We start from the raw sequence: 25,784 nt of genomic DNA on the forward strand, positions 1-25,784 counted from the left end.
GTGTATTAAAAACTGTGACACAGAGAAAGCTTTCAGCTCTCCTGGAAAAAGTTATATAACAGATCTTTGTAGTCATCATTTAAACTGGCAGGGTACAGTACACAAAGATCCTTAAAGCCCAGGCACAAACTCATTCAACCTTTTCAGAATACATCCTTGGCTCATACGGCTCCACTGATGTAAAAGCGAATTTTTCCATTGACTTTACCAAAGCTGAGTTTCACCCAAGTGACTACAGTTTTATTTCAGAACTTTTCTGGTTTCGAACAAAAGACGTGCCCTTAAGGTTACGTGAGTGAGTAATCCCTGGCTACCTGCAGGTTGTGCATCTCCCACTTCTCACGATTTCTCCAGGATCATTCTCTGCCATTAGTCCTGGAGGGGACGCCTTAGGCGGATTACTGCTCTCTTTCTGCAAACCCTCAACCAGCGTGGGGTGCACGCCATCCCTGTTTGGGGCAGGGAAGGAAGGAGCAGGCTGCAGCCTGTTCCCTATCTCCCAGCTCTTCAGCAGCACTGCCTCTGGGTAAGGCTCCTCCGGCCAGGCATTCCTGTCCTGCTGCACCCAGAGGGACCTACAGTCGTCACACACCATGTTTCTCGTTAGTGGTGACCTGCCTTTTGTTTCTAGTCATCAAGCAGGTTTTTAATAAGCTGCAGATACTGTCGTTGGCTTCTATGCGCCTCAGATGCATTTTGGTGTTGCAGTTCAGATGCGGATGTGGATTTAGGATGGGAGCCTACAGAGCTCAATTAACAGCTCTCCCTTAGGAGAGAGAGTGGCCTGGTTTCTTTTTCTCATATCATCTCATGGCAGGTGATTGGTAGAATTGCCTCCTCTCCAAAGCAAGCTGTTTCTTTGCCCTTCAGAAACATCCTGATGAAATCCTCCCTGACTCAGTGGTGAGGTGGTTTAGTTTCGGGTTTGGCTGGGCTCGCAGGGCTTGTCGCATCCTGGCTGAGGGGTACTGGTGCGTGTACAATGTTTTTCGAGGAACTCCCTTTGTTTGCACAGAACAGACAGGGAAAAAAAGAAGGGGAGGGTGTTTGCCAGCGTGGCATAGATCATCTCTGGAAGAAACGTGTTATCCTGTTGCAGGTGTGTCTGAAGAGCCAGCCCAGTTGCAAGCTAGTGTTTGTCGCGTCTCAGCAAGGTGCAGTAGGAGATGGAATGGGAGGGAATTTGGAGCCTGCCACCAAGTATAAGTTGCACCATCTCTGAAGCAGCCCTGGTACTCAAAACAATTTCTTTCTAGTTTACTCTCCTCTTGAGGAAAAGTGCTAACTTACTGCTGACTTGACCTGTATTAATAATTCTTATCCTTCAGTGCTGGCTCAGATGTGGACGCTGGTAAGCAGTCACAGCCTATTCTTTGCTTTTGTCTCCCTCCTACTTGCCTTAGGAAGGAAGCACGGACTTCCCTGTCCACAGCATGGACTTTCAACCAGACCAGGGTCACCTGTCCGTTTACTCCCTTGCACGTGCAAAGCCACTCAGCCTGAGTCATGTCCCACTTCTGGAACTTCTCATCAAGAGCCAGATTCCTAAGAAACAGTAAAGAGCTGAAATAAAAAGACAAAGATGCCCGAGCTACCTTCAGCTTGGATTTTTCTGCCAATTGTCATATTACTGCAGAAGTCATCCGCAAGCTTTGAAAAAGGTGAACTTCAGCTGCATCTGTAAAACAAATGAGTAACAGCGTGGGGACTTCAACGTGAGCAGGGCAGGGAGCTTCCTTCTGTCTCCTCTGGTGCTCAGTCCCACCGACCTCAGTTAATGTCCTCCAGCCAGTGTTTTCATAGCACTGCACAAACATTATAGGCAGTCACAATTAAAGTCATAAACATTGTAAATTTCCGTCCTTCACATTAACGAGATTGCAAAGCCTTCACAAGCAAAAGACTGTAGCATCCTAAGGACATGGGCAGTAAAACGTTCCTAAAGGCTGGTTGCTTTGATGAACTCCAATGATATTCTCATCTACTTTTCTGCTGAAGCTCTGGAAGTTTCTGTCCATTCCCCCCCCATTATTTACTACCATTAGCAGCACTCATTGGGTGCTATGCGCCTGGACTTCTTGTCAACTTCCTTTCAATGGAAGTCGAGGATGCTCAAGTAATTTGCAGCCTTTAGGCAATTTTTATTAAAAATCAGTCAGTGCAAAACTTCACTGGAATTCAAAACCTGGATATTTTGTATACGTAAATAAACGTCTAGAGATAGATGAGTTTTGGAGCAAATTTTATACACAAAATTACTTAGAATTAATCTCTGCCTGCACTCTGGGCGGGTGTGATTTATGGAGGCATTATTGATGAGCTGCAGTGGGCTGGCTCTTTGGTTAAAAAGGTTAACTGAAATAAACATGTTTTTATGTAGAGGGTTTTCGAAGAAAAAAAAAGTGCTGCATCTGCTGAATCATCAAGACAGGAGAATGGAGAAAAAAATTGCTTTTGGAGCGACAGTTTTCTCAACATACAGTGGGGTACTTTTTTTCCAAAGAAGAAATGCCTATTTGCTGGGATGGCATTATCAGCAGGGAGGCAAATACATATTCACTCCCTGAAACCCTTGCAGGCAGAGAGCTCTTTCTGCCCAGCCTGCCCGCTGCAGCCCATACCGGCTCAGAGGCAGCCTGACCTGTGCAGAGAGAGGCCAGGGCAGCGTGCAAGGCCAGAATTAATCATTTCAGGCCAGGCAGCACGCGGAGTCGCAGCAAGTTGTGCGCCTGCATGGACGAGGAGAGACCTCTCCTGTTTTGCTTCCCCTTCTCTGACCTCCTGCTGACCGTTGGGAAGGTTTGATTTAGGGCCCCTGGACCTGAAGGGATCTAGAAGATCCTTCAGGCTGTCCTGATCGCCCCGTCCAGCCTCCACCTTCATCCATTAAGGGTTTATTGGATGTAACTGAAAGGTCCAGAAAAAGTGCTCTTATACCATTTGATTGAAAAGCTCTCAAAAATTCATCCTCAGTGCCCACTCCCACTCCAAGCATCCCTCCTAGTGTCGTCCGGCCACTAAACACGGGCACTTGCTGCTCAAGGGCAACAGGCAACGTTCCCGCAGGCAGAGAAGTGTCTCTCGAATCGGGCACAATCGAGGGCAGGATTCATAGCCTGAAGCGGGACTGCGGCTTTGCAGAAGTCACGTACACTGGTTTCACCTGGTTAGGAACCAGCGATGAAAGTTACTTTTCTGACAGGAATTACTTTATAGTTTGAAAATGGGTCATTGTTTTCTTGTTGATTTAAAATGCAAGGGAGCTTTCCCAGGAGTGGCTTGGTTGCTGGTTATTCATTGCTCCAGCGCTAGTTATTGCTAGTACATTGTTTCATGAAACTTTGTAGCTGGACTGGGAAATGCTGCCTTGCTTTCTGCTGTACATTGCCTAAAAAAAACCCCACGACTCAATCTCCGCTGCAGGGGAGTGCAGATGGATCAGCGTAGCAAAGCTGTTCTCATCACGCGTACTTTGCAAATGCTTTAAGACAAATAAAGAAATATGAACAGTGCTGTGGTTTAATGGCTATTTGCATACATACAGGCTATGTATCATACTTTGAATATGCAAATACATTTTTTTAAGACAACTAAAACCACAATTAAAGTACAGGGGGTTTAGCCAATTACTGTTACGAAGCGAGTCAGCAATTTTTACCCTCCACTGTTAATAGGAAGAGTTGGCAAAACCTGTTCCTATCTTGCTTTGGTATTTTCAGATCAGAACTTTACAGTGCAAACATTACCCAGTTTGTTTAAATAATAAAGGCAGGACTTCTGACGTTAATCTGGGAAAACAACTTTTAGGCTGGTTAATTTTGTGTTCCCCACCTTTCTGGAGACACAGAAGATACTGTACAACTTTATTCTACTTTGCAAGGCTCTTGAGTGTGTTGCAGTTACATCTGCAAAGAAGTTAAATATGTTGCTGAAATTGGTTAAATAGAAGCTATTATATGAAAAATGGGAAAGTAAATAGCGGCATACAAGAAAAGCTGTGTTTTGAAATGGTGTCACTTTTCTGCAAGGAATAGGCATTGAAAAGACAACTTTAATTAAAGTCTTTATTTTCCAGCACATTTCACAGTTTAAAGATAGTAAACAGTAAGCAGTGTTTCCCACTTGGTGATAAAATTTACTCTTTCCCTGAAAAAAAAAAATTAAGACCATTTTGTGCAGGGAACATTCTGCTCCTGTATATAGCAGTGGGTATAAAGGGGGGCAGGATTGTCCTGTCATCAGGAGGTAGGTGGCATTTGGGTACCTGTCACCGCGGCTGTAAGCACATGTCCCTTTTCCCGATTCTTTTACCCCAGCTGAAGTTGCCCCAGTCCCCGTCTCACCCAGGTCTTCCTGCGCAGGAGTGAACTTTACTGTTTCTCAGTTTTCTGTGCTCTTGTTGAAGGAAATGGATGCTTTTCTCTCTCTTCCCCCCCTCCCTGCCCTCTGAACCTGCCCCTTTTATCTTCCAAACTTTTCTGCAGCTTTCTTGCTGTGCCAGTATCCTTCTCAAATTTGCAGTTTGCCCCAAGACAGAAATCTCTCTGTTTATGGCAAGGGGTGGGAAAAAGTGTTAAAATCTTATTGAAAAAGTTGGAGGCCAGTGTTTGAGAAGCATTGTTTTATTTTTCCTGTTGTTTGTAAGGAAGTGGCTCAGGTGGAGGCAGTTATGGTTCCAGTGTATAGGGCAGCTTCCATCTCCCAAACATTTATTTTAGCCACACCAGAAAGGTGGCAGAGAGTTGGGAAAAGGGAATTAATGTTAGCCTTGGCTGGAAAATAGGGTTCTGGTTTGAAAAAAAGAGAAGAAAAGAAAAGGAAAATGTCAAGACCTTGTTCTTCATTGAAGTGAAACAGAAGCCTTTGGAATAAGTTCAAGGGAAAACACGCTTCCAGAAGAGCCAGCCATCGGCGTACTTCTCTGGGATGTAGAAGGTTTCAGGTGTATGTTCTTACTCTTCCTCACTAGGAGCAGACACTTGAAACCCATATCCCAGTTGGACACCCTGTGGCTTCTGGCTTGCTGCTAGTAAATGCTTCTCTTTCCCTCTGGATTTTGAACAAGAGTCTTGAACTGCGAATGGAAATTTCACTGAAACTAATGTGTTTCTATTTTCATTAAATTGTGATTTTCTGGCAAAAATAACAGTTTGAAAAATTGTTGGCAAGATCCACCAAGCATACAAAGCTCTTAGAATAGAGGGGATGCTAAAGACAAATATTTGGGTCCAAACTCTGCTCTTAGCTTTAGTGTCAAAATATGGGTGCAGCTGAGGGCAACGTGCCCTTTGATTTGCCAGGGAAATAAAGCATTTCTCCAAACAACTGAATTGAATATTGTGTCCCTTTTAGTACAGTGACGATTACCCAACACTGTTTATTCTCCGGGTTTTTTTCATCTCATCCATCATTCACAGCTCAGATTTCTACAGTGATTTCACCAAGTCAGTTTACTGTACAATGCAAAATGAAAGTCAAGTTAATTTCGCGCTCTACCCACCTCAGTCTGATTAACGCAAATTAAATTTTGTGCTAATAAGACTGAGCATGTGACCATAATTGGAAAGACTTGAGTTCCTCTGACTGCAGGGAAAGTGCTGTTTTTCCCCACATCACGAAAACATTTGAATCATAACATCTGGGAAATTTGCAACAAACAATGCTATCAATTTGGGACCTCCATATAAAGTTTATTCTGTTTCTCGTCAGGGATCATGAATACTTATCTATATCAAATTGCAGCCCTTGGAACTTTTGGCTCATCTGCCTGCCAGAAGAAGACTAAAGGAGCAATGACACACACCTAATAAGGGGGAACTGCTGAACATCTGTGTTTCTCTGCTACATGGAAATCCTCTTGGGCTAATAACTGGCCGCTATACCTTAAATAACTGGACAATTATTTGAGTCTGTTACCAAAGTCTGAACAGGTCAAGTCAGTGGGAAGTGTTGCTAAGGTTGGGATCGTTCACCAGCCATTTGGAGAAAGAGGAAAAAATTCTGGAAGTGAGAGCTTAAAGACTGACTAGAAGGGAAGGCAAGGCAAGGCAAGGCTTTGATCTAAAGATAAAGAAAGCTTCAGAGTGATAAGGAAAGAGTATGGTGAACGTGAGTTTGAGTTTATAGTCCTATTCCATTTAGATCTATATGTTTTTTGTATTTGCTAAAGCAAAGAGTGACTGTTTTCCTCAACTCCAGCAATGCCCTCTTGTGCCAACTGTCACCTGGTCCCAGAGGAAGAAGGTCATAAACACAAAGCAGAACTACAGCAGGGAGAGTTTGGGAAAAGGGTGACTCTAAGTTCTGGGACTATGGGAGATCCTGGTATCAGTGAAGTCATGCACCTGTGTAAGACCAAGGTGCATTTGTAAGACCAACGAAATGTGCCCAAGTACCTGGCACCAGAGATGATGCAGGAGCACGCTGAAATTTAAATAATGTAGAAGCACATAAATCCTGTTGGAATACAGAGAAGCCTAGTGAGTGTCAAACAGGATGGGAGTAGTTGTAAATATACCTGCATTTTAATGGAGCATCTACACCTCCTGACGGGAATTGGTGGGGATGTATATCATCCATGGGCTACCTCCCTTAGCAGCAGGAACTTCATGATTGCGCAGCAAGTTTGTTAAGTGTGAAACGAGCCAGCAAACTCTGAAAAGCAAAGTGTCTTACAGCATACTGTCCTAATGAAGGGTTTGAGAGTCAGAAATGTCACCACTAACCAGAGAGCTGTTCAGCTGATGTTTTAAAGTCAAGCCCTGCTCTCTAACCCTGGGATCAATGGAAATTTGATATTATTTCCTATGGAGGCAGGATCAAATTCAGAGGCAGGATGAAACACCTAACTGGAAGAACTGTGGCACCACTTTTGTGTGTCTCTATCAGGTCTGAATTTAGTTTTAGGGATATAAAATGGGCTTCCTCTATTTGTCCTCTGTCTTTCTGACAAACAGCCTTATAAAGTAAACATTCACAAAGCAGAAAGAACAGATTGTACGTGGCTATAACAACAACATGTTTTTGGTCTGGCTGCCCCATAATATATGAAAATAAGAGTACAAAAGAACTGCAAATAAGACAAGGGTCTGAGCACAAGCTAGCCTACTTGTATGTCATTTCTATTGCAAAATGAAGCAATGGGACCTGGTCTTGTGTAGCAAATAGCTCTAAATTTCTTCCCTCCCTGTTGCCGTGGGAGTACAATTTAGCCAGGGAGTATTGTCTGTATGTGACATCATCTTGAAACAACAGCTTTAAAAATGGAGACAGGTAATATTCCCCATTAATTATATTCCACATCTGTAAGGCATATACATTGCACTGTGGATAAATAGAGCAACCTTTGGCAGGGGGCTTCCTGAATATCTGTAGCCAGGTTTCTCATTTACAGTTTTCTCATAATTTTGTATGACGGGAGCAGATTGGTCTCTAGCAGTGGATGGGGAAAGGTAGGATTTTAATGAGGTATGAGTGTGAAAAAAATGAAGAGGACTTCATCTCCCAGTGCCGTGCACTGTCACCCGCCTTTGTGGAAGTCAGCTGTAAAACCTGCTGTCTGAACACATAACATACGCCCAATGTGCCAACACTAATGGAGGCATCGTTTTTTCTTTTTTTTACTCTGGTATGGGGACTATTTTTATTTTTGCAAATAAAACACGTGCATCCAGGTACCAAGGATGGAGGTGCAATACCAGCTGTTGTGGATTGACATATATACGGTTATTTGTGATTTGGTTTTGGTGTCTGCTGAGCCCTTGCTTTAAGACTTACATTTGGCTGCAGGAGGACAAAGGCACGGGGAAATCTCTTCAAGAGCTAAAGATCTCACCTGAACCGTGGGAGACCCTTAGAGCCTAGTTTTTTCTGGCACGCAGGATAAAATGGTGCGATGTCCTCCTGTTGATCTTAGTGGTTGCTGTTACTCAGCAGGCTGCTACAAGCCGGTGGTGCTGTCTCAGAGCCTGCCGACCCGTGCCGAGTGTGTGCTCTCTCCCACAGCCACGCTGGCTAGAGAGGAGGCTCCAAGGGACACTGCTCGGCTCTTTTCCGAGTGCTCCCACCCCGACCTCGCGCTCTTCACGCTAAAGCCAGAGGATGAGGCAAGGATAGACTTCAACCCACACAGGCTGTGGTATGCTTTTGAGTCGTTTGTTTGGCTTCGGTAGCTAAATCACAAATTTGCTTGTCATTGTGGCTGGTTCTTGCTATATTGGCAGCTTGAATGTTACTGAGGGGTTTTTGAACTGGGGATGTGACTGGGCTTTTAACAGTCTGTGGCATAAGGGAATATGCATTAAGCCATTGAGAATATTTCATCACAAAGAAACTTTTGAAAGAAAGCGTCATATACACCTGCCGAGAAGCATCTCAAATAATTGACTTGATGATAGTGGAACGAGTAAAGTGTTTGTGAGAGAGTGACACCACATCCAGCACACAGAGGACTAGCATTATGATTAATTAATGCTCATAGACATTTCCTTAGCACAGATGCTATGCTTTTCTGTTCTTCATCCTTTGACAGGGGAATGCAGGGGAGGTGGAAATAAACAGTCAAATGCTCTGTCATTTTTGTCATGTCTTCCCTCTTTTTAATGCCTCACACAATTGGTGGTTTCAAGGTCACTTTATTTACTGATGATTCTCTGTCACTAGCAATACCAATTTTGTGCTGAAATGAATCAAAATATGGCTATTGTAGCACCCCCTCTGGATCCTTTACATCCTCCCCTTTCCTAACAGTGGTAAAATAGTAATAAGATATATTAAATTAATATAAAATTAAAATTTGCTTAGAGTATGTATTTTAGAGCCCTGGTGTTTAATGACAAGCCACATTATTCAAACAGGAATAAAAATATTTATAGATTGGGTTTTTCAGATGGTTTTGCAATACAGCCAGCATGGGTAACGTATGATGAGATTCCACAATCACTTCTCCCCCACACATATTGATGGAAACCCTCACAGCCGAACACAATTGCATACATCTCTTTTTCAATCTGTGCATAGGTTATTACTGTAAAGGTGGAAGAGCTGCATACATAAACCACTCACTGCCCTACCTGCAGTAACAGAGCCACAAGTCATTGCTTGGATGCATCCATCTGAATTTTTATTAGTTACTTCATTTCGATGAAGGTGGATTCCTGCCAGCATCCCATTGAAACCCAATCTTCAACAGATCTTAGTGTTACCAAGACTTCTGAAAGGTAAGGTAAAAACTTGGCAAGATAAATTGCCATCCCTAATATCTTTTTAAGTTGAACATCCAACAACAGTAGCACATCTTGCTGCCAATTTCTTAGGGTTACCCTAAACTGAAAAAAACAGGATGAAAATATTTTACTCTGATGATGCACTCTTCCTTTCTTATCTCTCTGGCACGTGATGCAGATTTGCATCATGTTGTATCCTGGCAGACTGAAGTTCTCAGGTTTTTAGTTTTAGGAGTGGCAGTTTTGTACAACCTGAATGTTGGGTCCATATGTGTTTGTGCATGCAGTGTGCTTAACATGATGATCAGCAGTTCTGTCCTTTATCAAAAACGTCTCTGGCTGATATCTTTGCAAGGTTTGAGAGCTGTGACTGCTTATGGACTTTTGCAAGCATTATTTTGACTGGTGCACTGGAATTCTGTTTGGGCTTTGCAGTGGCACTTCATCCTAGGAATAATCTCTACTAGTGACACTTGGCCCCTTACTGACAAGGTGACATGAGTTCTGATGCAATCTTTACTTTCCTTAACTTTCTTCTTCACTAAGGCAGCATCTCTAGTTTCTTTGTTACCGATGCATTCTTTTGCATTGCTCTCATTTTGCAGAGTGATTTTTCTTTTGCTCTGGCAGTATAACTTCTCATGACAGCCCCCCACTGGATTTGTGGGTTCTCATTCATTTGCCACAGACTCTCCCTTCACTTACAGGTGTATAACCTCCACATAACATGCATACACTGCCAGGGATGTTTTGACTGGAAGTGGATTTTAGCAGCACTTGCATCGTCCCAATAGTTTTAGCAGTGCTTTTTGCTTAATTTCAGTCAACTGCATTAATTCTTGTTGAATTTGTCTCAAAGATTGCCTAGTATTGGATTAATTTCATCCCTATCAATAAACACAAATCCTTCATTAACAAACCTGTCATAAGCCTTTCTGTGGGTTCACTTTGGATCTTGTACTGTGTCATTAAATTCATGGCTTGCCAATATTGGATTAGCTTTTTGGAGAGAATAGTTTAGGTATTCAGCTAACATCTAGCCAAGCACTATCCACATTGCTCCCTCTCCTTCCTACTCAGGTTAACAAATAAATTTGTAGGTCCTTGTTGATTGCGACCTCCAGTGAAATGCAAGCCAAGCTTTGTCTGCTGCTTGAAGTCCTACTGCTTGTCAGAAATGCTGCCTTTCTGTCTTTCACCTACAGTAGGCGTGGACTCCGGAATACTCTGTCCTCTCAAGGAGTGCCCTGTCTTTTGGCTCTATCACAGGTGGCACTGGATTGAGATTTGGGAATTGTGACTCTGCAAAATGGGGATTATGGCAGTGTGAAGTGCTCTGAAATGTGTTATTGGAAAGTGCATATATGAGACCGGTGTTAGAAGTATTTTGCTATTTGCATTATTATATATAGGTATAGTAAAAAAGGACAGTAAAGTCAAAACAGAGCAGTGACAATTACAGTCTAACAAGAGATGATATTTTAAAGTTCTTTCCCAATTGTACAGCTCATTCTTGTGACAAGTACTGTCTCAGCATCATTAATGAATTTTGCTTCTGGGTATATCTTGTAGGCAGCAGCTGTGCCTTTAAAAAAAAGATCCAGTGAGAAGAACAGCACCATTTTCCTGCTGATCTGCTCAGCTTCCAAGCATAACAATCGAAAATAAGCATCTTAGGAAGAACTGAGCAGACCTCGTGAAGTGATTTACAATAGCATCATGGGGTGACTCCCAATAGTGTCACAAATTGAGCATATGGTAATTGTTCACCTCTTACTGTAAGGTTTCAGATGTAAACTAAAAAAGAAACAAAAAAAGCGCGGTTTTATTCTGGCCAATAATTATAAGTTCAGCAGCGTATTAGAACATTAGCATATTAATTACATGATAATCAACAACAACACAAATCATGATGTGTTGCTAATTACTAACCTAGGATAACATTTTGAAAGGGGCCTTCATGCTTTAGAAACCGAAGCCAAGATAATGTGGGCGCCTACATCTCACTGAAAGTTGCTGAAGAAATTTTGAGAATGCTATTCCACACTTCCCTTGCCTTAAAAGAACCCTCAATCCTGATGTTATCTTTCTTATTTACTATTACTATTGCTGTAGCTTTAACTGAGACTATTGTTTTTTCCCAAGCTTTTGAATATGTGTGGGTGTCCGTCACAGACTGCAAAGCCTTACAGAAGTTCCCAGGAGTGACACTGTCCTGTGGCATGGTCCAGCCAACTCCATATCCCCTGGGAATGACATTCCGGTTGATGCCTGACATGTCTAAGCCACTGGGTACAGTTTCACCACTAGATGGGAGCATCGGTTATTTAGCCTTTGCTTTGAAGTGGTGTTCTTATAGCCTTGGAAAATCATATTCCCCCTTGGCTCTTGTTACAAACTTGCGGGAGGCCTGAACCTCCCCCCATCACTGCACAGCACACTCAAGAAGCGCTGGCTAACACCGGTCCCTCGAGGACATCCCTTTCGGCTCATGTCCTCCATGACCACTATTCAAAGTGGTACCTGCTGTTTAGGGTGGAAGCACTCAGTTATTCCCCAAGTCTTGAAGGGTGTGCTGGGAATTGCAAGAATGTTCCAGCAAGCTTGTTTTATGGCTTATTGTTTCATTGGGAAATGGGGCATCTGTAGTTTGCCGGTTGTCCTAAAATCACTCTGACCACCAGAGAAAAGTAAAGGTAGAAGGAAAGACGGACCTGACTTTTCTGGTCCAAAACCCAATGGTGGAGTTGATATGTTTCCAGACAGATGCACAGAAGTAAAGGGAAACCTTACAGGCTAGCCCAGCTCCAGGACATCCTTTCTGACCCCTGCAGCTGCCAGGATGCTTCGGCAGCTCTTTTAGGTGAGATCAAATGCTTAAACAAGGCTGTGGTGCAGTGCACGTCCCTCACCAAAAAGATGTCCACCTAGGGGCATGTCTCTCCTCCTGTGCCTCTGACTCCAGGGGGTCTGTTCAGTTAAAATGTCCCCTTCCTCCCCCAGGACATGTTTGCAATACTTGAACTTGATAAAGATATGCTTTAACACCTTTTAAATAGACCCACTGCCTGCCCTCACCTTGATGCTGCTTGAATAGGAAGATGGCAGACAATAAACCAAACTAAGGGCTGTCCCTGTGCTCAGTTTAATTATAAACGAGCTGTTCATCCAGTATGAGGGAAACGCTTCCTACAGAAGCAGGATGGAGTACAGACCTCAATGTACAACCTCTTTTTTCAGTTGAGAACTACAGTGTCTTCATATGTATATAACTGACAGCCACACTTCACAGAAAATTAACCAAGAGAAATAACGCACGTGGACCATTACTAACCCGGGACTGAGACTTGATATGAATGCAGCCAAAGAGCTGCCGGGTGGTAAAGGGTTTAGTTGTGTGCCTCCTGCTCTGGGCTGTGAGGGTTACGAAGAAACAGGATCTGTGGCCATCAGTCCATCAGCTCCCTCCCAAGCAGCCTTCTCTGAGAAGAAAATCTGGGAAAGGACATGCATGTGGCCAAGATCTTCCTGGGAAAGGCACAGATTCAATTCAGCACTTCCATGAGAGACAGCCCAGAGATTTCAGCAAATGGAAGGAGACCCCAACGCAGGGAAGCACGAGGGTTCAGGATCAGGCTCTGAGCCTGCCGGCCAAGGGGGGATGAGCAGCGGAGGAGATGCAGCAGCTGGAGGGCTGCGGTGTGGAGGTGGACATCTGGACTTTACGAATCAGAGGGGAGAAGGGGTTGCTGCAGGCAGAAGGTCACAGGGATAATGAAGAGCCCCAGGGCAGCCACTGACTGTCAGCCTTGAGCTGTGGCAGGAGAGATGTGCCAGCCAGGAGATAACTGGTGGCATCGGACTGCTGGGGCAATGTGAGCGGGAGGCATGGGCTGCACTAAGGAGGCATGATGTGTGGCGGCTGCATCAGGGGAATTTCACTTTTCTCCAAGCACCCCTCGCTTTCAGCTTCACAAAGAGAAGACAGTCTTAGCCTCTGTGGCTAGGAAGAGCCTCTAAAAGGAGGGAGGTTGCTACGACTTCAAGACCCCGAAAACAGAAGGCAAATGGGAAACACAAAACTTGGGAAAAAAGGTACTTTTAACACCATTGTGATTTTCCTCTGGGCATGACATCCTTTCATGTCTACAACTGACGTTACCACAGGTACCCTTCTACTGGGCTGTGCCAGAGGCCCGAGCTAGAAACGTCTCATTACCTTTGACTGTAACGATTTGAGTCTCCTAGCTGTGTCCTGACACCCTGCTTCTCCAAGGTGTGACGCAGAGCCATGTTCCTCACCAGCAGCAGAGATGAGGACAAGCTCTGAAGTCTAGGATGTGCGAGGAATTGTATTTGCTCCTCATTAGCACTCAGTTGGAGACAAGGTGCCTTCCAGGTCGCGGTGCACACAGCACAGACTTGCTGGTCCTGCAGGAGCCCATCGCCCTGTTTGGGAATACAGGGGTACAGGCTACACAAGCAGTAAAATGGTATTCCTGTTTATTGCTGGATGAAGCCTACCTGATTAAAGTGTGACAAACTGCTGAGCCCAAAAGCACACAGATTTGCTGTAACGCACAGATATTATGTTGAAACCAACTAGTTTTTCTCAAAATCATTCAACTTGTCTGCAGCCTCAGGGGAGATTACAGTTTATTGACCAAGTGAGTAGCAAAGTGGCTGGGTATCACATTCCATCAGACTTATGTAGGTTCGGCTAGGAGTAAAATCTGTCTTCAGGTTAGTTCCTCCGCAAGACTTTGTGATGTGACTAGCACTGAGATCAGATTTCATTGGCAAATCAAGTAGAAAGCAAAGTGAGGTGCAGAGAACTCATTTAAAATCACAGCTGAAATAATACCAAACATGCAAGTGAAAAAATTGCTGACAAAGTTAATTGCTTTTCTTCCATCTTAAAATAGTTCCAAGTTTGTTCCAGTGCAAAAGTCACTTGCAAAGACTCTAGGGCATTAAAATTAAGCTTTCTTCTTTTGATTTAGTCCAGGAATTAGCTGCATGAGAAACTCAGGCAGGGACACCAGCTAGAAGAAAATCAGAACAGTCAAAGATACAGGATCTGGCAAAGCTCTCAAAGGCAGTACACTGACAATTAAGTTTCTCACTAATCCCCATGATGCATGTGTGCTTATAAGCCTATGGAACTTGTGTTTAATTCATTTTTTTTTATAAATTAGGAGTTTACTTCAGATTCCAGATTTTCATTAGGCTTTTTTCTCTCTCCTCTCCTCCCCTCTCCTCTCCTCTCCTCTCCTCTCCTCTCCTCTCCTCTCCTCTCCTCTCCTCTCCTCTCCTCTCCTCTCCTCTCCTCTCCTCTCTTCTCTCCTCTCCTCCTCTTTCTCTTTCATTTTTCTTCTTTCATCCTCTTTTCTTCTCCTCTCTTCTCTTTTGAACAGTTAACCTGCTATGTTTGAATTCAGTTTTTCTACAAGGTGAACAGCAGCTGAAGCAGCTATGTTTAGGACTCTGAAAATGTTTGGGCATGCAGAATTTGAGACTATAAATCTTTTGTACCAGGATTTGCTTTCAGCATCTGTTTGGAACTTTATGAATATCACAACTAAATGACAAGTTATTATAGCACATGGACCAAATTCCACCTTACTTATTAATATGCCAGTCCACTCAAATTAATGTGGTTTCATAGTTAATATAGCTACTTCTTAATAAGTAAGGGCCCAGCCTGAATCCCGTTTATCCAAAAACTCCCTAAAGCACATTGGTTTGTTTTAAAGCATTCAAATCTCTAACTGCTTAAAATGCAAGTCACGGGATTGATAAATATGCTTGGCTCAGGAGGAAAAATATCACTTTTACAAAGATGCATATCAGCATTAAGTACGGAATTTAAAAGCCCACAGAAATGTTGGCTTGACAGAGGAAGATGGAACATCCACTCTCTTCCTCTCAGGCTAGGTAACTTCATTAGTGTTCAACTTAGAGTATGGAGATTGCCTCTTTCACCACTCACACTTTTATTCTTTGAAAGGGCACAGTCTTCCTTTATAAGCAAAGGCTCAAATGTGGGATGCAGCACTCCTGGCCAGCAAGGGCTCCATAGGAGCGTTTAAAAAAAAAAGCTGTTGTATCTTTCTCACGTATACTTTCTACTGATTACTCTGCTAAGTTAGTGTCCATAGTTCAGTGGCTTGGAAATATTCCAGAGAAGTATCTTGGTCCAGCATTGGAAAATAGTATTATCTGACGCTTAAAAAGTTCACAGGAGAGGATCAGCTTTGCCAAATCTCCGGCTTCACACTGAAGTAGCTGAAATCACCTATAGAATTTTTTTGCTTCAAAATTAAGTTTTCCTTTCCTATGCAGGGAAGTGAAGACATGCTTGAGAAATGTAATAAAAGCAAGGTGTCAAAGCTGAAACCAAACATTACAATTAACTTATAGCTGAATGCTTTTGGATAATTTGCTTGGGTTATTATTTCAAACAAATGGTTGAAGTAACGTTTTTTTAAACCTGATTTGGGATAGAAAAAGTGTTCTTTATGTTAAAACTTCTTTTATGGCCAAATGCATATGGAGATGTATCTCCATGCCAGAGCAAACAAACCGCCTACAGGGAACTCAAAAGAATGTGGCCAGACCCTGTACTGGAGAGCTATTCCTTTGGATCTTAGAAAGCGAAATTCACCTATCCTTCAAAAAAGAACAAATGAAATTTCAAAGGTCTTTGCTCAGGTAACCTTAAAATAAAACTAATTAAGAGAACTGTATAGAAAGAAACATAGGGAAATGCTTGTCTTCTGCAATGGAAGAGAATAAGAATCATCTGTGTATGAGAGAAGTCATCTAAGTTTGCCATATAACTCAAGTGAGCTTGCCAAGTCTCCTCTGGAAGGGGCTTCTAGTCCAGCCTTGTGCTGAAAGCCTCTGCTTATTAGGTTACCTGGGGCCCTGTCAGGCCAAGTCATAAGTGTTTCCAGTGAGGGAGATTCCACCACTTCTCTGGACAACCTAGTCCAGTGTTTCATTGTCTCACAGTGAAATGTTATTTTCTTATATCCGGACAGAATTTCCCTTAAAGCAACTCTGTGCATCCTTGTGAAGGGCACATGTCCATCTTCTCTGTAACTGCATTTCAGGTGTTGGAAGACTGTGACTACATCCCCCTGGAGCCTTTCCTTCTCTAGGACAAGCAAACCTAAATTCTTCAACTTTTCTTCATGTCAGGTTCTGCAGTCCTCTCATCATCCTCATGACACCTCTCTGGATCCTCTCCAGTTTTTCTATGTTTCTCTGGAACTAGGGAGACCAAACTGGGGCACAGTGTTCCAGTTGTGGCCTAGAAAGTGCCAAGTACTGTGGGACAATCGCTTTCCTTGATCTCTTGGCTGTACTTTTGCTGATGCAGCCCAGGATACGGCTTGCTGCAAGGGCAGACTCCTGGCTCGTGTTTGGTTTGCTTCCCATTAGGACCCCCAGCTCCTTTTCAGCAGATCTGAACGTCCCCAGCCTGTATCCTCAAACTTGAACAGCAATTGTTGATATTGAGGAAGGAAGTTGTACTTAGTCATTTCATAACACACCCTAAAATGATAATGCAAGTTCTGTTTATTGCAGTTTGGATTCCATCACCACAACAAAGCACACTTTCCATTTTTGCATCTTTCTGCACCGGCTGTCTTTCCAGTATAGCCCTTCCGCTGATCAGGGTTATTTTAGTACCACATGAGGTAAAAAAAGAAAGGGTCCGAGTAGCTGCTGGACAGGATGGGATTCATCCTCCTACATAGTTCCTGTCTGAAATATGAACTGCTGGGACTGGCATTAATCCCAGCAGCAGAAATCTGCTTGGGTAAAGGAGCTCGTCTGGTGTATGACCAGCAAGTCTGAAGGGTTTTGTCCCATGGCCGCTCACATCTGGATCAGCCCGAGGGTAGTGGGTCCCTGTTACTCTGAAGACATGCCAAAGGGACTTCTCTCAGGTAGCAAAGGGAGGAAATATGACACATCAGGGCAGATGCTGAAGCCTCAGGGAGAGAAGGGTGAGGAAGGAAGCACGTTGAGTCAAACTGCTCGGTTCCTGGTGCAGGTGTTTTGGGAGAGCCCGAGGGAGCCTTTGCAAGTCTTCATTGCGCCTCTGTGACACAGGAGCACCCTCTTCCTAGTGCTGTGTTCCTACCCCCTAAAAAAGGTACATGTTTTGCCCTATGACTTTATTCATCCTGTCCATTCCCAATTAGTACTGGAGACTTTGTCCAGTCTTTTTTTAAATGGTCAGAGCAAGGGGACTTCCATCAGTTCCTAGGATTCAGCGATCCATTGCTTGATTACAATCAATGCCACAAAAAACTTCCAAGGGTTTTGCCTACATTTCCTTTGATCAATGCCATTCTTTTGTTACTAGGTATTCCTTAAATCATTTTAAACAAGGTTTCTCAGCTTCTTTGCACCTGCAGGTGCTTGCACGGAGTTCTCCAATTCCCCCTGAGTTAGTGATACTGAGCTAAGCATATTTATTTCCTTTAATCTGCTCTAGAAATGAATCCCTCAAGTTCTTTAATCATTTTTTTTTGTTGCCCTTTTCTGAATTTCCTGTGGTTTGTTGGAGCCTTTCTGGCAGAGATGTGCTTAGACTGGGGAGCAATAGTCTACCTGCAGCTTCCCTGTTTGCTCCTCTCTGCACCTTGTCTCCGGGTTCTCACCTCTCCAACCGAGGAATCAGTGGTGAAGCCCTCAGCAGCCTCTGGAAAACGGAGCAGTAGCCTGAAATCAGCTCCGTCAGCTCTGATGGTGTTGGAGCTGAGCCCTCTGTATATTATTTGGCTGAGGCAGGGGAAAGACAGATGCTGCCAGTCCTGAGAAAGCTGCCGCCCTCCTGAATCTGCACACCTCAGAGATGTATTCCCGAAGCTTTGCATCTTTATATAAGATACAAATCAGAGTGCTTTGTAACTGAAAGCACATGCATGTGGAACAGGCTGATGGAGGGAGTGATTGCATGCCAAAACGTAGTTTTGTCCAGGAAAAGAATTAAAGAAAATGGTATAGTGTAGTGCACGTTCTCAGCCAAAGTGGAATCCTGCTTAATATAGGAGCAGAGGCTGGGAGTCAGGGGACATAAAGATTGCTTTGCAGCTTTCACTTCCTGAGGAAGATTATATAGAAATTCAAATCCCAGCATGAATTTTAACACACAGCTTCCAACAGCTGTTGGGTATCACATAAGGAATTGGCAAGTCTGTGGCAGCAGCTGCGTCTTGCCACATCCCTGGCAGTACCACAGAGCTGTAAGAAATGGAGGTGACGCAGGTACTTTTGTGAAGCATTTTCCACCTGGGTTGTATTGAAACAGCAGCTGTGGTGACAGAAGACATTCAAGACCCTCCATGTTACTTTCTTCAACAGAGTTAAAAGAAGATCATAACTGGGGTTTTTTTCCAGTCTATAAAATATAGTTACCAATCTATGGTACTATATATACTAAATCAAAATACAGGGTTTTGATCTTTAGAAAAGAAAATATGTTTTGAAGTCAGAGACGTCCTATTTCATGCACAGTCATATGATTTCAGAGGCAGAGCTATGAATTACACTTGCAGTCTTGCTTTCTATTCCACCGACATCATTTCAGGTGCTTTATTTGCATTTGTCCCTGAAACAAGAGGATGAACACGTTAATCTGAAGAAACTGATGCCCATTCTGACATGTCTGAAAAACTCACGTGTTGTTTCCATGCCTGTTGGTGGGGAAGGGATGCAGCCACAATGCAGCAGTCCTTTAGGTGGGCTTTTGTTCAAAATTGGACCAAAGAACTGTAGCTCTTCCATGACATTCATTTCTGACATACTTTAGGGCATTTGAGCATTACTATTGCTTTGTAATAGACAAGCAGCATGCAGTAGGCACCCCTCAGATGAGAGGAGTAACATCTAGCCAAGAAATCAGCAGTGTCCTAACACAAGAGAATTCAATCCCTTGCACACATCTTACCCTACCCCTTAGAACGGTTGTTTTTTTTTTTCTCTTTCTCTACCCCAAAGAACAACAAAAAAAATCTGTTTGCGTAGATGTTTTATTTTTTACAATAACAGCTAGCCTTGCTTTTCAAATAGTGAAATGTCTGAAGGGGTTAAGCCTGGATGTGGGCTATGTATGGTTTTCAGTGGTTAGGGGTCAGGGCAAAGAAAGGAATCATTTTTTTCCCTGCTTTTAGAGCACAAATTATTGAATGTGCAAGATTCAATATCAGGTGGTAAGCATTTCTACGGACCTAGTCTGTACTTGCAACAAATTCAGTGGCACCACGTGCGTTCCATAGGGAATACGTACGTATACCATAGGGAACAGAATTTCATGGAGCATGGAGTGCAGTCTGTTGGGAGTGGGTTCTCTCTGCTCACTTCATCTATTGTTTCTGATTATTTTCAGAGTCTTCAGAGATGCCTCCATATAATAATGTCTCTAGGAACAATTCTTAATGCATTCAAAAGAGCTCGACCAGGAAATGAATATGTATTTACAAATATGTTTTCATACAGGAGTTGAGTATCCATTTTAGTGAAACAAAACTTGGAGTAATGAATGACATTAAGCAAGATTGTCTCCTTTCACTCTGGGGAGTCTATCCCCAGATTTCCAGGACACCATGCAGAGTCCTACAGATTTGGACTGGATCTACAAATACTCCAGATACAGCCCCTTCTCCCCCTCCCCTTATTTCTAAAAACTTTACTATTCATTTAAACACTGCAGGGCTTGCAAATCAGTTGATTATTACTAGGAACAGGTCTTTGACACTTTGGGGAAAAATCTGTGAGAATATACTTGAAAAACTTGAGAAAAAAACAATGCTTATGTCTATATAACTGAGCTTCTCAGTGCTGGAGCTTGATTTCTTTTCTCAGATGTCTTAAATCTGAGCTCACACCAAACAGTTTAGGTTGGCCCACAGAAATGTTGGTTTCTTAGTTCTTGCAGTAATTTTGCGCCTCTCTGGCATCCACATGAGTATGGTAAGCTTAGGAAATTAATTCTGTCTCTGCTGAGAGTCAAGAAAAATGTTTCTATAGCTATTGTATTCAGTTTGATTTGACCATGTTCTTTTCTCTTTCTCTAACTCTGTGCACTCAGTGGAGTCTGGGAAGTGATTGAGCTGACCATTTAATAGGTGTTTATTTCAGGATGAGATAAATCTCTCCCCATGCTCCGTCACTGTATTGACTAGCTCTCCACTGAGTAGGGAGGGAGTGTATGGATCTAACTTACATGTAAACACCTATGTATAGATATCAGAATTTGGGTGTCTGTAGTCTGGAGCTGGAGCTCCCCTTAAGCGTATCTCCCTAGGCAGAAAGTTTTGGACATTTTCAGTGTCCTGCCAAAACCAAGAGCCCGTGTCTTCTATGAGAAGTGACACTGAAAGGAAGGGCGGTGTTGCAGTGGTTCTTTCATACACATTTGGCCTTTAGGATTGACCTCAACATGACCATAGGACGTCTCAGAGACGCTCCTCTTCAAATATGTCCACAGAACCCTGGGGCAAGCTCCCAGAATCCAAACCATCGAACTCAAGCTCTGAGAAAGTGAAGGAGATGTCAGAGCGTGGCTTAGGCTGGCCAAGTACACGTAGCACTGACCTGTCCTGAGCCAAGCCCTCAGGCACCACACACATATTTAAAAGGAATGTTAAAGTAAATAGAGCAAAAAGAATCCCGAAAGCAGAAAAAGCCATGAGAAAGGCATCGTTCTCCCTGAGAAGACTTCTCCTGGTGTAATTAAGTTTGCTCAATTTAAAGTAAATCCTCTCCTGTCTGTTCTCTTTATGCTGAGGCGCTGTGCGCTTGGCAAGGCTCTGGCTGAAACGGTGTCCTTCAAAACGTGGGCAGACATTTTTCCAGTGGTAATAAGGCAGCAGGAGAGTGTGTGCAGTGGTCCCGAGGAGTGTGGTGGGAGCCGTGTGCTGGGGGAGGGCTGGCAAGCTCAGGCCGTGCTTGCAGAACAAGCTTATAACCCAATGGCCTTATTCACAAATGCAATTTTAGCAGTGTTCATCACCCTAATCGAGCTGGTTAAAAATAAACCATTGTTAACGTAGCCCGGCCACCCTGTTAGTTTGGTACTCTGAAAGAAAGCAGGTGTAGTTCCGAAGTTTTGGATCCAAGGAAGTCCCTGCATGTGGACATATGCAGTTTATGATCCCGCGATTTTCAGTCCTGTCTCTCTCACTGCACTCCAGGTTGCAGTGAAGGACCTGGGAAAGCCGGGATTGTTTTGGATGAAAACAGCTAGAGTGGGAAAAATGCATCTAAAGACTTGTTTACACTGGCAAGTCTTGCAGCTTTTACTGCACCAGTAAAGAAGCCATTCTTACTTCCCTGGGTCCCAGTGCAATTATACCAGTTAAGTGTGCTTCTAGTGGTAGAGCTTATTCAGCTTCAGGCTGCAAAATGAGTTCCTCTATTCCAAATGATACTTTCATACCGGTATAACTACACCTAAACTGCAGCTTCCAGAAATAGATGTAAAACAAACATCCACACAAAAAAAGCCTATATCATTGTGTGCTACTGAAAACAGCTATAGCAGGATAAAGCCTCTTTAACACAGGCCAGGCTTAAATGCCAGGCAAATGTGGTATTCTGACTGGAAGTGACACAGTAGAGAGACTTGTGTAAACTGCAAGCTCTTAGTCAAGGTATACAAAAGTATCTCTGCCCCACATTACTTCCGTATTTAGCAATGCAAAATCTGTTTCCCTATCATGTGCATCAGTAGGAGAAGGAAATGACTGGCTAATTTATACTGAAACTCATTCACTGCATTCATTTAGATAGCTCTGTTAAACCTTCCTGGAGGTTTTTAGTAACACATCATGCAGTGCTATTGATGTATTCCCCCTGGATTCTTCTTTCTGCATACCTCAGTACTGCTTCCAAGCACCCAAGCCTTTGAGTGCTGTGCAGCACAAGTTACGCATTTTGACCTCCATCCCACATCAATAAAAAACTCCCTACAGTGGTCCTCAAGGATTTTTTGTGTTCTGATGGGTCCAAGTATTCCCTTGCGTGGGGCTTCCCCAGACACTTCAGAGCACGTTGCTCGCTTAACCTGGTCACCAGGGAAGAACTGACACTACGACCCAGACTTCGGAGCTGGCAGAGTTGCCCCTGCGCAGGACAGTTCCTCTTCCCTAAGCTGCAGCAAAAATGAGCCTGTAGTAACATGCCACCCCAGTGTCTGAGGCAAGCAAAGATAAATGCAGATAAAGTGAATTTCCCTGGGATTTGGCTCGCTCTAACCCTTACACCGCTCTTGACTCCCTTTTGCCCCCGAAGCGTTGGGAATTGAGCATGCATACAACATTGACAGACTGGGCTATGGTGCTAACAACACTGGCACCTCCGAGTTTGCCCACGTCTTATACGCAGCAGACAAGCAAGTTTGCTCACCTTTTACTATATTATTGAGCCATAAACTACTTGTACTAAAGACTCCTTTTCTTCCACTCCCCAAAACAGGATTGGAAAATACATACTGGGTGTGGAGGGTCGTAACTTACCCTAGTGACAGGGTAGAATATTGGGAGCAAAGAGAAAGAGAAGGGGAGAGGGCCACAAGCCCAGGGGCAGAGCTTGGGGTATGACAACTGCCATACACAAATCTCTTTCTTTGCCACAGCAGGTCAAAACGAACAAGCGTGAGATTTACACTGATCTGCATGTGGAGCCTGTGCAGTCACAGAAGTTGTGTCTACTCTTGGTCAAAAAAGCCTTGATCGTGGCCTCCCAGGAGAAGTTCTTCCTTACAGCAGTTACCCTTTCAGCGCAGCCTGTGGAGATGTTTCATGTCAACCAGGGAGGTCCTTCTAATTCTAAATATATGTCCTTCAACAGCTCTATAGCTGAAGCCTGCATTTAAGGCAGATCAAAGTTCCACCCTGTGGCATGGTAGCTGGCATCTGATTTTAAAAGCACAAGTATACGCTTTAAAAAAAGCAACCAAGTGAAACCAACAGATGCTGTAATCTAAATAGGAATGGTGTTTAGTCCCCTTTTCCTGTATCATTTGTAAAAAGAGATGCTGCGTACACTCTCTGTATTTACTTACAAATATGCATACATATAGTGACTGCCAATCACTTTGTCCAAAGTGTATGTGTTGAAAAGGCAAGTGTTTGCAACTTAGGAAATGCTAGAAGTAAGATCGCTCAAGCCACCTGAAGGTGAGTCTGTCTGAATGACCATGTGGCATTTCTTTTTCCTCACAGAATATCTGCCTTTCTCAGGGCACTGAGCAGCCCTGGCTGGTGAGGAATCAGGGCTGTGCAGTGGGCGAATCAGCTAGCTGTAGGACATCTGTCTCATGTTTCAAAATTCAGCCTCAACATGAAAAATTTTAGCTCAGATGGTTGTGATTTCTGCTACCTAATGACCAGATGATTCTAAGTCTTACAATGGAGAGTATTAAGAATTCTTTTTGTAAGCCGCGAAGCTGCTGGTCTTATGAAAAATAAAGCCTACTCTTTCAGGATTTGCGGTTCTTACACTTCTCTCCCCTATTGAGCAGAGCTGAATGGAGGCAAACTTTGTTGGTTAGCTTTTCTTCCCGTTCTGCAACAGGTCTCATCTCAGACTTTTCAAAATTTTTCACACAGCCACCCTACCACCAGAACAAATGCTCACAGACCCAAGCCACAGCAAGGAGCAGTTAAGGATTCCAACTTCTAATAACAAAAAGAGGAAAAGAAAGTACATTTGAGAATCATTCAAGATGCTTCACCATTCTTCCTTAGAGCTGCTGTCCTCCCACATCTGTTGCTTAATTTTTGCCACAAGAAATAAACTGGAGCACAACCAGTAAATTTCAAAGAAAAACATTTATAGCGCTCTCATATCTCCACTAGTCATTTTGAAGTCTGACATAAGAAGACCAGCTGCAAAGGATATGTTTACAAATGTGAATTTTTTGAACGATTGATGACCAAATGCCAAACCCTAAATGTGGAGTAATTAATTAGTCAGAGTGCCTTGTGAATCATAAAGGCAATGCATCCTTTCATTTAGCTGAGCCCTATTGCAGGACATTATCAAAGCTGTATAAGCCAAGTAAGCAAGAAGAAAAATACGTTCCAAAGCAATCTTAAGTAGTAAGATAACTAAAAAAAAAAAAACCAGAGCAAATGCATATAACTCTATTTAATCAAACTATAAGTTATTCTTTCATTTATTAATTCATTTCTAAATTATGTATCTGTTATCATACCTAGACGTGCAAGTGATTTTCTGCTTCTGACACCCTTCTGCACAAATAATTCCTCTTGCAATCAGTGAGATTTTAACATACAGGTGCAGGAAAGTTTTTCTTCTTTATTAACTGGAAACGTTTGGTAGCAGAATGGCTGTGTGCATAAGGTCTGAGCCCTGAAATGAAGAGAATTGGGCTTCCAGCTCCACCCAAGGCTTCTCGTTTCACATTTGTGCAAAGGTCTCCAAGTTACCAGCTGCCGTTACATCAAAGCTGCAATTAAAACCTTCCTATGTCCCAATTCTCTTGTGTGAGGATAAAGTCACTAGCAATAACTAAGTTACAGACCTAAGGGTGTTGAGGGTAATCTAAGTACAGACGACATATCATACACACAAACAGGTCAAACCCTCTGTCTTGGATTTACAGATACATTTCAACGGGGATGAAATTGCTTTTACAGAAATCAGGCTAAGATCACTGGAAGATTTCACCAATATAATTGGCAGCAGCTTCCTAGGGAGAGGAACTGCCGGAGGGATGGGGTGCTGGGGGCAAAAGGACATTAAACACACTCTGTCAGCTGCAGACTGCAGACGGTGCAGTAGCACTCCCACTGAGAGGTAATGGATGATGAAGAGACACAGCCAAAATGTCTCTGCAATGCTCATGAGCCCCTGGCTGTGCTCAGGAAGAGATTTCTTCCCAGAAATCCAAAATCTTGGACCCTCCTCCCCTGGAGCAGAGCGAGAAGGAAGAGCAGAGGAGGAAACTGCTCTGAATGAAAACCACGTGCACAGGGTGTGCGAGGGGGACGTGGCCGAGGCAGGTATGTTTTATACTCTATGGAACTGGCCCCTGAGAAACTTCTCTGTGGATGGTTTATGAACATAATATTTGTTCCGCCACATGCCCAGCCATTTAGTCTCTAAGGTCTCTGTGCTGCAAAATACAGCCGTGAACAGAGCGGTGTGCTCTTGCGAAGCTTCACTGACTCAATGAGATTCTCACCAGTGTGCAGGCAGTATGCAGCCTAAAAAAAAAATCCGAAGGAGCTAGTGTCTTGTGCACACAAGACTTCGCGTGCCGCTGTATTGAATCTGTCCGTAGGTGGTGTTAAACTTGGAGTGTGGTCTGTCATTCGGAATGCCACTGTGCTAAAAAGAGATTGGCAGGAAGATATCGTCTAGGAATATAAATGCCATGTGTTAAGTGGGGTTTTTATTTGAAAGCTAGGTGAAAAAAAATGATTTCGTTATTGCGCTGGTTTTTGTTTGCTTGTCTTATTTCAAAGATGTGGCATTTGGTGTTATTGCACGCCAGCAAGTTTGGAGCTA

This window comes from Haliaeetus albicilla, chromosome 25 (genome assembly GCF_947461875.1).
Source record: "Haliaeetus albicilla chromosome 25, bHalAlb1.1, whole genome shotgun sequence".
NCBI classification, from domain to species: Eukaryota; Metazoa; Chordata; class Aves; order Accipitriformes; family Accipitridae; genus Haliaeetus; species Haliaeetus albicilla.